Genomic DNA, 12,529 nt, shown 5'->3' with positions numbered 1-12,529 from the left:
ACACCCCACGCCTTACACCACACTGACAAGATTGAATAAGTCGAAACGACTCTAACAGTGTGCCACACTTACTCCACACACTTTCACCCCCTTACTTGTATTACCACTATCCAAACTGAACAACGGACACTTATGCCAAAGTGACCTAGCTTTACCAAACCTCAAACCAAAATTCAAACTTCAAACCACACTCCCATCAGTAACCATATTAAAGCCTTACCAAGGCATTCACCTAGGATTCCCTCAGATTAATCCCCTTCTATACGTCATCTACTAACAACATATGAACCATACACTAACACGCATCATATTATGCAAAACTTCCTCATCTAGGGATTTCACCCACCGCCTCGACTGAACTTGTAGTAGCAGAGTTTGCTTACCCTTTCCCTCGCACAGAGTTAATTGACAGGGTTTGCCACACCACGACATTTACACTACTAAGTAACCGTTCGTACCGAACACAATCAAACATAACATCTTCGTCCGATAATGACCCATAGGGTCCACCCTTTATTCTACATCCTATTTATTACTCATCCTGAGAGTATAACCAAGACACTAGGTCTACGTGCGTAACCACCCGCCATTACTATAACTGAAAAACTGTCTTGCACCAACCCCGACACCAAAACATGACGCCGACAAGGCTTTCAAAGACTCACCATCCTAACTATCCAGCAGAGTAAAGGTCCTCACCCTCCTTGCTATTAACCCACATCTCCATTCGCAGACACCATACCATTGTGACTCCATTCATGAGTCACATCCTAACCACAGGCTTTACACCCGATCAACCCTTATGATAGCATCTCCGACCTAACCAGTGTTAAGGTACAAACCTATCACATTTGATCCTAATAAAGGAGCTCGAAAACTTAGGAAACACCTATATACTATGACCCGAGATATAGCACCAGCTGCTTACAACACATCACTCCCCGATGCCAATAACCATACCCTTCTATAGGGACCAACACTCCCTTAATCGAAACAACCAACCAATACATATGCCAATTCGGCAACATTACCTACCACGAAGGTACAAGTCTAATCCTAACAAGATTATGCACTATGCCCTCGTAAGATACCATGTTAAATACATGCTACACCTAGTATTAATCGTACATTACCCATCCCCTCGAGGAATTCCCGCGACAGTAGATCAACATCATTTTCACGTACATAAGATCGATTAGATAACACTAATGAAATTTTGAACACCCGGCAAGTATACTGTTCTCGCCTCCTAATAACCCTGATTGGGATACGTATCTCTCAGTAATCCTTTCAAATTTGAAAACATGGCCCATCAGCCCTCATTTTTCCCCAAATTGTATCACACGCATATAAATGCATTATTACCAAGAATTTTATGGTCTCACAACAACCTATTACGTCAATAAAACCTTTAGAGTCACTACATGTTCTAATCTGCCCATTTCAGGAAAATAGATAAGTACTGGCACGCATAGCTATATAAACATATATATATATATATATATAAACAAACAACCTTGATGTTCCAACATTTCCAAAATACATTGGCTACACAACAGAATCCAATGATTACAAAACGATAATTCACCGATTACAAAACGGATTAGTCAAAACAAAGCCACCCTATCGGTATTACCACCACTACCGTCTCTCGCTGGACCGCAAAAGTTGGTCTTCTCCAACCCATGATAACCTACGAGCTTACGAACCACAGACAAGAACTACTGATGTGCCCCAGCCGGCCACACCTGGAACAACTGCGGACTTCCCCAACCGGGGCTTGGGAACTCGACTCTCCCGAGGCCATCAAAATCTGGCCTGTTTGTTCCCCAAAACGGTATTGCCCCTGTCCAGTCAAATAAGGCTGGACCAGACTAGGTTGTAAAACCCCCAAAGTAGCCCTTGGTTGAGTACAGAAGCGGCTGAAGTGACCCGGCTGATTACACACCCAACAAGTAAGCGGTTCCCTAGCACAAGGCTGGTTCAAAGCCTGAGCTGATGGAGGCCCCAACAGCTGCTCCCCCACTGGGCATTCGATCGGCCCAAAACCTGGCTGGCTAAAAGATTCAGGTGGTGCAACTACTGGTCGGACTGCCAACCCTGCCCTCTTCCTCTGTGGGCAAACCGAATACTTGTGGCCCAGCTGACCACATTTGAAACAACTAACAAACTCCCTATTTTGAGGCTGGTTTGATGCCTGAACCTCTCTGGACCTCCCAACAAAAGAGTCCGAAATCCCTGACGAAGAGAAGGACTTAACCCGGGACTGAGCATACTTTCCCCTCCACGTCTTACCAGGCCTAGAGTACCTATAAACCGCAGGAGTCTCCGCAATGGCTTCCTCCCTAACCCGGCCAACACCCATCACCATAGGCTCTTCTCCTTTTTGTCCCATAGCTAGCACCGCCGCCTCAACATGAGTCGCAGCCCTAACAAGCACACTGTAACTCCTATGCCAAGACCCCGCGATCCTTTCCCGGATGCTATCACACAGCCTACTTTCAAACTCTGAACAACGTAATTCCTCCGTCTTTACCAATTCCGGGGCAAACCTTGACAGATTCGCAAACCACGCTTCAAATTGCACCAAAGGTGTAGTACCTTGGCGTAACTCCACAAATTGTTTCTGCAACTTTTCCCGTGTGGAAGGAGGGAAATCAAAACTCCCTCGTCCAGGCATCCTAGTAAAAGCAACGAAGGTAATAGCACAACAACAAAGGTGCCAAAACTATTTCACTAGCGTCCTAACACGATAGACAACTGTAATTCATTCCATGTAAGCACATAAACACATAAGCACTTACAAATTTCATTTCCGGATGATGATAGTCCCAAGGCATTACTAGAGTTCCGGTTAGAAACAACATTGATCAAGTGCTCTTCCAACAGGACTCCCAGAAACCCAAGGATCCAACCAACATCCTAGAAATTAAATCCCATACCCAAGTAGTCACATAAACATGTTATCACATAATCACATAACACTACACCTAAGTCTCTAACCAAGCGAGACAAACCCATTGTGATACTAATCACTTCCCACGTACCCAAAGTATTCGAACCCGGTACGCTCTGATACCAAGTTGTAACGCCCTCAAAATGATACACAAGACCCATCATTCTAGACATGCAATGATATAAGTGAAATCGACACATTTCCATTTATCAGAGTAGTTCTTACAACAGTATTACATGTTAACAACAAAAGTAAATGCCCTAAGGGCTTACAGCTTTCCAAGTTAACACTTGGTTACAAAAAAAAGAAGAGTACTAACTCTATATAAGGAAAGCCCAAGGCTTGGTACACGTGTTTAATACAAATAAAAGAATCTAAAAAGAGTCTTCAACTCTCATCTCCATCCAAGCTATGGCCTTGGAGGTGGCATGCTACCTGTACCTGAAAATGATGTCCCATATAGGGTGAGTCAACGCCCAGTAGAGATATGCTAAACACAATATGAGCAATAACTAAGACTTTAGCAATTGATAAATGTTTAACTCACACCAATCAATTCATACACCACTTTCGTTACAAGACCACTGCATTTATGTTTCATTTCATTTTCCATTTTTTATCCAATTCACAATTCAACTACGGCTCAGAACCTAGCCAATAACCTAGATGAGACAATAACTCATGTTAAACATTTTCCATTTCCCATTAGATATGCATATGAGCAATACCAACAAATCAACAGATAAGAATATGAGCTATATCAACAATTCAACAGACAAGCATATGAGTTGTATCAATACTTCAATAGATAAGCATATGAGCTATATCAATACTTCAATAGGTAAGCATATGAGCTGTATCAACACTTCAATAGATAAGCATATGAGCTGTATCAACACTTCAATAGATAAGCATATGAGCTATATCAACACTTCAATAGATAAGCATATGAGCTGTATCAACACTTCAATAGATAAGCATATGAGCTATATCAACACTTCAATAGATAAGCATATGAGCTATATCAATTTCTGGTTTAGAGGTCCAGCCCCTTTCTTCCAATAAACCGTTCGGTTTAGAGGTCCAGCTTCTTTTTTCCAATAAACCGCCCATACAAAACAACATATATATATATACACATTGGTAGTATACATAATCAATCAATACATAAAGTTAATGTATTCATTCAACTGTCATACTCTATGACACGCTCATTCGATTAGTTTTAGTTTGCCTAATCCTCATGCATTGTTTACAACAATCAAAACTACCCTCCACCGGTAGCCCAAGCAATTATTTCTAAACAGATAATAAAAGCTCCAACAGATAAAATTATCAACATTTTCAAAAGTGAGCGACAAATAAATCCAACTCCACTAGTTTATCTAATAATGAGCCAATTTCATTATATTCACTTCAATTTCACAAATCCATAACTTTCCCAAATTTAATTTATATCAATTAATTAATACACAAATTAGGGCTTTCTCCCTCAACTCTCAATATCAACCAAAGGTTCAAATATCAACAACCAACACTCAAATCGTCATTTTGAGACCCAAAATACATGTTTAAGAATCAAAATAACAAACCCTCGTTTATACCATTTAGAAACCCTAAGTCCCAAAATCAACCAATTTCAACACTTTATCAAAACTACCAATAATCTATGTCGAAGACCATAATAGTGAGTAGGAATCCCTACCTCAAATTCAGAGCTCAAGGGAAGAAGATGACGAAACTCAACGTGCTCCAAAACTCGAAATTTTCGGATCAAGGTAAAGCCCTCGACGATCAACCCAACTTTTGTAAAGACCAAAGGTGAGGAAAACACTCTAGCTAGATCAATACTTAGAGAGAAGGCAAGGTTCTAGAGAGAGAGGCTCATCAATGGAGTTTTGAAAAAGTAAGAGAGAGAAAAGGATGTGAAAAAGTGATTCAAAAAGTGATTTCACGGACTAATATAATCGACTCCCCGCTCGAGCGTGGAAACCCCCGCTCGAGCGTCAGACACAGACTCACGCTCGAGGGTGAAAAGAGCCGCTCGAGCATAGATCGCACACTTCCAGAAGTTTTGCAGACAAGGTCCCCGCTCGAGCGTCAAAACTCCCGCTCGAGCGCACGAAGACCTGCAGAGGAAGATACTGGGAGATGGGAATCCACACTCGAGCATCAAAACGCCAGCTCGAGCGGAGAAGCAACAACGAAGGGCCCGCTCGAGCGTCAAAATCCCCGCTCGAGTGTGAAGGCCAAATTCTGGGCATCAACTCTAGGTTTCTAAGTTCAACCAACCTGTTTCAAACCTGCCCAACACAACCCAAGACTCAAATACAAAGAGTAAAGGCCTGCAATGAGAATAGGACAACAACAGATCTACGGAACCAAGTCCGGATTATAGTTAAACAACAACAGGGAAAAATTGGGATCGCTATACGAAAGTGTCATCCACAGTCTTTGCAACAACTGCGAGAACTTGCTGTTTGTTCAGCCCTTCCGCTTTCAAAGCCTCCACAGCCCATAGAAGGTGTTCATGAGGATCAATGCCTACCCATACCTTATTCTTATCACTTGTCTCAGTTGGGCCAAAGGATTGGGTCGCTATATCAGAGTGAAGCCCAGTTGTTGTCGACACTCCAACACCCAGATTTGAGATGGCTTCAGGTTGGCCCTTTTCAGTTGTAGTTTACCCTAAGATCGAGGAGCCTTTTGGATTGAAACTTCTAGCCTGTGATGTAGTTGACAATGGAGCCAAAATTTCAAAGGCTAAATTTGCCACAGTTCTCTGAAGATCTTCAATCATGCTTCCCAGCTTAGAAGTAGTGGGTTCATGAGTTTGAGATGATTGGGGTTCAAGTGTATCCATCGTGCTTAAGCCCATACTTTCAGGGGTAAACACCTCGGGCTTGAGTATATGGATCGGGGTGTATATACCGGGGTTGTAGGTGGGTGGCAGTGTATGGCCGAGGTTGAGATGTGGATGAGGTACTTGGTCCTTGGGATTTTGAGGTGGAGCTATTGCCCGGTTGTCAATGAGATTCTGGATCTCATAACGAAGGCGGTAGCAACCATCGGTGCCATGGCCGCGCTGCTGATGATACGCGCAGTATTTCATGGAGTTATACCCGGCAGGGAGTGGGTTAGGCAGAGGTTGAGGATCAAGGGGTTTGAGATACCCTCTCTCCATCAGGACTTTCAGTGCGCTGGTTAGGCTCATATAGAGGGGGGTGAAAGTTCTACCCTAAGCTTAGGTTGGGCTAGTGTAACAGGGCCGCGGGGGACCTCGTTACAGCTCGGACTCGACTTTCGTCAGTCACGGTTCTAAGTCTGAACCAAAGAGTCCAAATCCGGCAAATCGTTTTTGAGAAAAACAGATTTTTGAAAGAAGTGCCAAACATGGACTGCTTTGCCAGATACAGAGTCGCCACCTAAATATTTTGTTTTTGGGAAATTTAGGAAACCCTGACTCGGTGCCAAAAGGCCACGTGTCCGTCATCACTAAAGTTGCCTCGGCTCGGGAACTTGGGTACGATTGGGGAAGGTCACTTCGTGAGCACCCCCGTTCGCCCGGTCATAGACCGGCCTCTACTAACCATGATATCAATTTTTGAAAACATTGTGAGTTCTTATACCGGTTATTAGCCTAGGTTACTATGTGATGCGCACAACATATAAGTATAGACCGGGTTGCCCGAATTGGAACAAAACATTTCATGCTTGTTTTTGAAAATGGTTTGCTACCCGTAGGTAGGCTTGAAACATTTCGATGATTCATTCCAATCCAGATAACCCAACCTTCACCCACAGGCATTCAGGCAGATATATCAGATAAGCACATAGCCTCATGGTAAGCATGCTATCATGGCAACACTCACACACATGCAAGGATGCTAAAGCATAAAACTTACCGGGTACTCCAAGTCAAAACAAAAACTGTATTAGAAATCATGCATGATCCTAAGTATACAGAAATGCCTAATGCAACACATGCAAAATGCAACTATAGCAGGCTCGGCTATCCTAAGATGGTATACGAAATGTTACAACTACCATGTATTCAATTTGGAATTGAAAGTACGATGCAGTTAGTATGGTGCGCCGAGCCCGGTGCATGCAATACAGATGAATGAATGCAAACATGCTGTCATACTGTATGCTAATTTAAATATGCCCTAATCTAACCATCATAAGCGGATAAATAAAAGGGAGAAAGACGTGGGGTTGGAAGACATACAACACACACACGCACACTTATTACAGTTGTGCCCTCGCGCAGAGGGTCCGAATAAATGATACAGTCCGAATATTACAGTCCCCAAAATAAAAGAATATTACAGTCCAAAATATTACAGAATTCTAATTAATGAATTAACTAAGAAAGCAAATAAAACTAGTGCGCAAGCCAGGGACTGCCTTGCTTCTGGCGGATGATGCATGTCCGGGTTGTCTTGCGTGGAAATCCACCGAAATGCCCCTATTAGCCTCTGTTTACACCTATCCTTGAAATGCGCGCCAAGTCCCAAAAAGTTGTTGATTCCTGATTTTGCTGCAACAGAGAGCAGGAAAGGGGCATAGCAATGTATTTGCACAGATGTATGCATGCCTCGATCCTCGTGCCACCAATCACGCATACCGAGGCATGATGGCCGAGGAGTCGAAATGCACAACTCAATATAGGATGAATACACATGAAACTACAGCTAAAACCTAACTCCATCATGGATAATCCGGAGTGTCGGTGACTGGGGGAATTGAGACACATTCCGTCACTCGGAGTACGAAATGTACCTCGTTTCCCGTGCCCGGGCTAACTCCTATTCCGGACATGATGCAATATGCATGATATGCATGAAATGCAACTAAGATATAATCCTAACATACAGAATGCTATGGAAATGAGATGCCTCGAAATGCGTGCACACAGGCACGCAAACCGAGAAAATGACGGGATGTTGAAAATGAGATGCCTCGAAGTGCGTGCACACGGGCACGCAAACCGAGGCGGTGACAGATACAATGAAAATGAGATGCCTCGAAGTGCGTGCACACGGGCACGCAAATCGAGGCGATGATAAATGCGGTGAAAATGAGATGCCTCGAAGTACGTGCACACGGGCACGCAAACCGAGGCGATGATAAAATGACAATGAGAATGAGATGCCTCGAAGTACGTGCACACGGGCACGCAAACCGAGGCGATGACAGATACAATGAAAATGAGATGCCTCGAAGTACGTGCATATAGGCACGCAAACCGAGGCGATGATAAATACAATGGAAATGAGATGCCTCGAAGTACGTGCACACGGGCACGCAAACCGAGGCGATGATAAATACAATGAAAATGAGAAATGGACTTATACCAACATGAGTGAGCCTCAGCCACACTCACATCGGATGCCGTCGGATAAAAATAGAGTGCCTCGAAATGCGTGCACACGGGCACGCAAACCGAGGCGATGCTAAAATGACATGGAAATGATAAATGGGCTTATACCGACATGAGTGAGCCTCAGCCACACTCATATCGGATGCCGTCGGATAAAAAAATGGAGTGCCTCGAAATGCGTGCACACGGGCACGTAAACCGAGGCGATGCTAAAATAACATGGAAATGACAAATGGGCTTATACCAACATGAGTGAGCCTCAGCCACACTCACATCGGATGCCGTCGGATAAAAATGGAGTGCCTCGAAATGCGTGCACACGGGCACGCAAACCGAGGCGATGCTAAAATGACAATGAAAATGACAAATGGGCTTATACCAACATGAGTGAGCCTCAGCCACACTCACATCGGATGCCGTCGGATAAAAATGGAGTGCCTCGAAATGCGTGCACACGGGCACGCAAACCGAGGCGATGACGAAATGCAATGCAACATGGCAAAAATGATATGCAAGCATACTAACAGAATTTCAGCACTAAAATATGGGGGAAAACAGTCCCGAAATGAAGCGAAATGACATGAAATGCAAGGAAATGCCCCGAAATGCAACATTAGGCACCCGAAATGGCCTATAGCCATGCCAAACATGCACAATATGGACATGCAATGCAAAGACAGAAGCTAGACAGTCCCAAAATATGCACTTTCATAGTTATAAACATGGCCAAACAGCGAGTATAGGTATGGCAAAAATAGCATGCAAGAATAGGGGCCAAAAGAGGGGTAATGAAGCAAGTGGTATAAGCAAAACTCAAACTGAAAAATTTCCTTCTATAACATTGAAGATGAACTAAAAATATGAATATTTACAGTGTATGGCAGACCTCAAATCAGTATACAAACATGCTAAAAATGTGATGCAAAACAAGGCTCAAAAGGTGCTATAACATGAAGTATATAAAATAATCACCAAACAGAAAAAAAAGTGTGAATGAAACATGAAGTATAGGCCAAAATAAGACCACTTTCAGTTCGGACCAAGGTCCAAAAACAGAAGCAAAGAGGGCTACTAATTTATGCAAAAATGGGGCCAAATAGGGGATATAACTACAAGTGACATATGGAAACACCAAACAATGTTGAGCCCTTCTCCAATGTTGAAGAGGGGCTCAAAATATGCCTCATATCAGTTTACAACATGCTCGAAAATAAATTTCTCATGGGTCAAAAATAGCATGCAAAATTATGACATACAAGATGATCAATGAAGCAAGTGTATTATGGAGGGCTCAAACAGGGTTAAGCCCTTAATGAGAAGTGAAGATGAGCTCAAAATATGGCCCTTTTCAGTTAGGGCCGAAGCTTGAAACCAAAAGGAGATGAGGTTTAGAAATAGATCAAGGAAAAGGGTCAAAAGGATCAAAGTGTAACTTACCCTTGAAGATCCAAGCTTTTGTTGCTTCTTGGGTTGATTTGCAGCTTCTTTAGCCTTCAAGAATCCCTCCTTGCTTCTGGAAATGAGATGGTGGTGGTAGAGCTTGGTGGTGTAGAAGGAATGAAGGTTATGGACTTAGGGTTTTTTGAAGAATTGAAGAAGAAGACAATGGAGTTTAGGGTTTGTGCTTGGAGAGAAATTTTTCCAACCCTCAAGAAGAAGACCCTCAGCTGGTTATAAGGTCAAGAAAGGGGTGTAAAAGGGGGGTGAATTGGAGAGGAATTCTCTCTCCCAAAATATCCCCCGGATACAGAAAATATCTGGGGGATATTGCCCCACAGCTGGAAAGGGTACAGTGAGGAGAGCACGGCCGGCCGCTCACTTTTGCTGGAGGTGGCCGGCCGGCCACACCCCCTAGCCGGCCGGCTAGGGGTCAAAAGGGTCAACAAGCTTTTCTGGCCGGCCAGGTATTGGGGAGGTAGCCCTATGTGTGTACAACACAACCATGTAATTGAAATTCCAAGAAAGTGGGCCCAAGGGGTTCAACAATGGCTCGGAAAGAGGGGGTCAAAAGGGTCAAGTTGACTTACTGGCCGGCCATGAACTTTTAGTGGCCTCCCAGGTGTGTACATCACAGATATGTGGTTCAAAGTTCAAGAAAAAAGGTCCAAGGGGTTCAACATTAGCCCGGAAGAAAGGGGTCAAAAGGGTCAGGTGACCTTAATGGCCGGCCACCAACTTTTAGTGGCCTCCCAGATGTGTAGATCACAGATATGCGGTTGAAAGTTGGCAACGCTAGCTCTAAGGTATTCAACATTAGCCCGGAAGTGCAAAAAACGGGCGCCGGGAGGCTCCGAAAGAGAAATAACTGGTTGCTGCAACAATTGCTAGCCTCCCACCCTTCAGTGACCTTCCCTGTGATAAAACAGAGGTACCTGCCAAAAATGAGCGAAAACCGTTGCAAAACGAATGTTCCGGAGCCAAAACACGCAGTTCGGGGTCCCGGAAATGGGCTGTTAAGCACCGAAAATTGTATTTGACCTCGAAGTGGGTTTCTCAGCCCCCAGTGTCCCTCAAAATGGATGATTTAAGATGTATTCCAAAAATCAGAGCAATAGGAGATGGTTAAGCGGTCCCGAACCGAGGCACACGGCCTGACGGCTCCGAAAACCGGGAACCGGACTCCGAAATGGGCAAAATGGCCTACGGCCACCAAATGTAGCCTACGGACATTGAGAGATGGTCTACGAGACCTCTCCCTCCCTTCAGGAAAAGAAACAGAGAAAACCGAGTCTGGTTCGCAAACCGAGACAAGGCACAGAAAAGGGTTCGGGAGTCCGGAGGCAGGGCTCACGGCCGTGACTCTGAAACTTCTGAACGAGCACATTATGCAACATCACCAAGCGCTCCATCGGTGACGTCTGAGTCTTAAGGTCGGTCAAAAATGGGGTGTCTACAGCTAGCTGTTTGTAGACTGGCCTTGGCAAAAGGGTCGACTATGGCAACTGTATTGATTTTAGCGGGTTTGGGAACAGTGCTACCGCCAGCATTGGTACTCCCGACAGAAACCCTCCTTACTAGTTTACTTGTTCTGGGAATAATCCCTCTGTTGAATGCATTCTCGATCTGAATCCCCAGTTCATGTAAACTTTTGAAAGTATACAGCGGTGCCACTATTAACTTTTGCAGCATATCAGGCTTAAGGTTCTGCACCACTATCCGCACTTGGTCCCTCTCGGAAGGCCGATTTGTCATTTGTGTTGCCTTTGTTCTCCACCTTGCCACAAATTTCACAAAAGGCTCTGTTGGGTTCTGGCGGGTTGTTTCAAGCTCTTGCAAGGTTATTTCAACCTGGGTGTTGTAAGAATATTGATCAATAAAGGCCTCAGCCAATTTCTCCCAGTTTTGCTTCACTGTATCCTCCAACTCGGCATACCAAGTGGCGACTGCACCCGACAGGGTTCTGGCATACAGAGAGAGTTTCTACGGCTTAGTCAGACCCATCGGTTTCAAGATATCCACGAAAAGCCGGACATGTACCATAGGATCCCCAGACCCGTCGAAACAGTCAATATGTGGCATTCTGAATCTATCTGGGAGCCTTACGGCAACCTCGGTATACCCATCCTCAATATCATGAATGGAGTTAAAGCCCTGCACCATTTCGACCTGCTCCTCAAGGTTCGCGATTTTCTCCGAGCTCGGATCAAGATCAGTAATATCAAGGGAATAAAGCCTCTCAGTAGGCTGCGCCAAGGGTTTAAAAACTCGGGCTTGAGCCAACCCTTCTCGGGGATCCGAACCATGCAAATCTTCAGCTGGCGGGAGTGGGTCCAAGTTTGGCTGGTGTAACATTCCCGGGGGGTACCCGCGCGCGTTAAACAGTTCGGACCCCAGAGATTTCTTTGATTTATTCTCACGAGTGCAATGCGAAACATAGATGAGAGTCCAGATTTGACAACTTTTATTGAAAATCCATTTTATTGCAATTTTGTAAAAAATGGACTGCGTCATCAGATCTCAGAGTCGCCACCTAATATTTATTTTGGGAAAATTAGGAAACCCATGAATTGTGCCAAGGCCACTGTTCGTCGTAACCAAGGATGCTTGGCTCAGAACCTTAGGTATGAGAGGGGAAGGTCAATAATGAGCACCCCCCCCCACCCGATCAAAGATCGGCTTTTACTAACCATGATATGAATTTTATTTTATTTATATGTTCATGTTCTGATTAGTTAATAAATCCTAAA

The sequence above is a fragment of the Camellia sinensis genome, chromosome 6 (genome assembly GCF_055761805.1).
Source record: "Camellia sinensis isolate YWXY chromosome 6, ASM5576180v1, whole genome shotgun sequence".
In the NCBI taxonomy this organism is placed as follows: Eukaryota; Viridiplantae; Streptophyta; class Magnoliopsida; order Ericales; family Theaceae; genus Camellia; species Camellia sinensis.
This window is presented reverse-complemented; position numbering follows the sequence as displayed.